Source organism: Chrysochloris asiatica, unplaced genomic scaffold, assembly GCF_000296735.1.
Source record: "Chrysochloris asiatica unplaced genomic scaffold, ChrAsi1.0 scaffold00006, whole genome shotgun sequence".
Taxonomy (NCBI): domain Eukaryota; kingdom Metazoa; phylum Chordata; class Mammalia; order Afrosoricida; family Chrysochloridae; genus Chrysochloris; species Chrysochloris asiatica.
In genome coordinates, this window is record NW_006408524.1 from 39963996 (window position 1) to 39967254 (window position 3259).

Sequence of the window (3259 nt, forward strand, 5' to 3'; positions counted from 1 at the left end):
AATGGTCTTCCTTCTTCACTGTCCAACTTTCACATGCATATGAGGTTATTGAAAATACCATGCCTTGGGTAAGGCGCACCTTTTTTCTCAAACTGATTTCTTTGTTCTTAAATACTTTAAAGAGGTCATTTTTATTTTATTTCACAGCCAAGTGAATAAAACCACTGAAACTATTCCCCTTTGAAAATAAATTCTGAGGTGATGTGGAATGTGAAGGTGATCGTAGTTTATAATTAGAAGCAAAAAGCAGTCTTTCATGAAATAAAGGTTATAAGAGCATTGCCTTTTTTCCTCCCGTTATAAAACTGAGAAGCAGGTAGAGATGGTATTTTAGTATAAATTTAGGATCCACTTTCCACTTTGAAGGAGCTCTGGTAGCATAGTGGCTACAACTCGGGCTGCAAACCTCACGGTCAACAGTTCGAAACTACCAGATGTTCCAAGAGAGAAAGATGAGGCTTTCTGCTCCCGGAAAGATTTACAGCCTTGGAAACGCTATACAGGGTAGCTATGAATCAGAACTGACTCCACGGAACATCACAACAACAACAACATCCAAAGCGAGGCTATGACTGCCCATAGGTTGGTGCAGTATAACTATAACCAAAAGGTGCCCGGGGAGGGACAGTAACACTGGAGCCTGCTGTTAGCATCAACTGGGGCTGATTATAAGCTTGTGTCTCTAAAGCCTGTTCCTCTTCTTTTCTCAATGATTCTGAAGCATCTAATTTATCCACTTTTGTCAAGTGTCCTTTCATGACCTGGATGAAATAGGGCATGGCAAAATCCTTGATATTGTGCCGCCACTCAGTTTCCAGGACAACATCTGGTCTTAAAAGGTCATAGCAAGTCAAGAGATGAGCTCCAAAGCACTCTCGTTTTACTTCCTGCAAAAACCACTGTAGGAGTTCTTCACCCAACTCTATCTATAGACAACAAGGCACAACGCGTTGTCTCCTTGTAGAGGCAGTTTTTCTTGCACAACCCTATGTTTTTTTTTCGAGTAATTGTTGCTTTTAAAGAGATAAGCAGGAATCCTTCTGAACCCAGTGAGTTTATGTTCGTTTTCCAAATGCTGAGCAAGTGAGATATTGTCAAACTTGTCATAAGTATCTATTGATATTCTCAGAGCCTGGTAATCCACTTCTATAATGAAGAGGTTGTTCCAGGATTCATTCAGGTTTGTTGTTGTATTTATGAACTGAACTCAGATATGGTTTCATCTATGGTAGCTGTTTCACTGTGCAGACATAATTTACTGCACAAGTATGATCCGACTGTGGAGACAGCACCATCAGCAAATCATTTAACAAAGGCTTGAATTCTAAGTAGATCTGTATTCCGCAATAGTATAGTTCTGCACTGGCAACCTTGAAAATGATGTCTTCGAACTGTCTTTCTTTCCATGCATCTGTTGGATGATTCATCATGGTAATTATGACATTATCATATTCATCTTATTGTCATACAAAAACACCAGTTCTACCCAAGATAAACTGGTTCTGCAATTCTTAGTACTAGAACAGCTCCAGATGCTCCTTCATTTTTTGTGGCTTAATTTTAGAATATAGAATAGCTAATTTGTTAAACATTTCCCCATGTGAGCTTAATTAAGTCCCAAAGCTGCTTTCAACATAATAATTCAGTTCTTCAAAATACCCACAATCCTGTTAATAGTTGATAAGTTCTTCTAATTCATCTGCTTGTACCAGAATATGAAGCCCACACATCTGAACCAATTGGGATGCCTTTCTATCCACACAGGCAAAGCAAACTCTTTCTATGTTCTAGTACTGTTAGCTTTCCTAGCTCCATCAACAGCTGCTTGATATTTTCCCAGGTCTTGTGTAGCAGATTTACCTAATGCATTATGTTGTTTAACTTCATGACTGCTGCTTCCATGAGTGATGATTGTAATTCCAAGCTTCAAAGTTTGACAGCTTCAAATGTTTCTCCATTTATTGTGACATTATTTATTGGTTCAGTTATGAGAATTTTTGTTTGTTTGTTTTATCTGAGGTGCAATTCATACTGGATGCTATCATCTTTGATCTTCATTAGTATGTATTTTAGGCCCTCTTCACATTCTGTATCATCTGCACATCACCGGTTGTTAATGAATCATTCCTCCTGTCCTGATACTATGCTCTTATTCATATAATTCAGTTTCTCATATTATTTGCTCGGTATACAGATTAACAAAGTATGGTGAAAGAATACATCCCTGGTATATACTTTTAATGATTTTAAAACGTTCAGTATCTCCCTGTCCTGTTTGAATGACTACCTCTTGGTCTATGTACAGGTTCCTCATGAGCACAATCAAGTATTCTGGAATACCTATTCTTCCCAATGCTTACCATAGTTTATCATGATCCACATAGCCAAAAGCTGTTGCATAGTCAATAAAGCACAAAGAAACATCTTTCTGGTATTCTTTGCTCTCTTGTGCTTTTCTTGAGAGAGAAATAATTATCTGCTTTTATATCTTCAGCTCACAGGTATGCCCTGGCTAAAAGAGATTAAGTCATTTGTACAGTATTTGTGGTTAGTAAAGAACCAGGGCACATAAGTAATGAAGTCTAGAAGATCTGGGTTTTAAATATTTATATATACAAGTGGGCTTCAAAAATTACATCGATAATTGGAATAGAAAGATGAAATTTTTTCATGAGCTATTTGAAGCCTATATATATATATGCCTAAAAGTTTCCGTGAAGTAAGTATATACAAGAAAGAAGTAAGAGGAAAGCTACATGGTAGATGAAGAGGGCATTTTCATGGTACGCTTTAAAGTTTGATTAATGACAATGTACTACCTTTACCACCACTCGTCTGTCAGTTTGCTGTGCTGTGGTGGCTTGTGAGTTGCTGTGACTTGGAAGCTATGCCACCAGTATTTTAAATACCAGCAGGGTCACCAACAGTGGAACTGATGAACTTTCACATGAGCTTCCAGACAAAGAATAGGAAGAAGGAGAGATGAACTACTTCTGAATATTTAGTCCCTGAAAACCTTATAAATAGCAGAGACACACTGTCAGATATAGTGCCAGAAAATGAACCCCTCAGGTTGGAAAGCACTCAAATTGTGACTGGGGTAGAGCTACTTCCTCAAAGTAGTTGTTGTTAGGTGCCATCAAGTTGGTACCGACCCATAGCAACCTTATGAACAGCAGAATGAAATATTGCCCAGTCCTGGGTCAACCTCACTACTGTTGCCACACTTGAGTCCATCAATGCTGCCACTTGGCCAATC

The 3259-nt window shown here is 38.3% G+C and overlaps 1 pseudogene; it reads right to left on the bottom strand.

Annotated features, from left to right (window-relative positions):
- Positions 1–566: 566 nt before the first annotated feature.
- The window catches only part of LOC102815240, a 62299-nt pseudogene continuing 59606 nt past the window's right edge, over positions 567–3259 (bottom strand).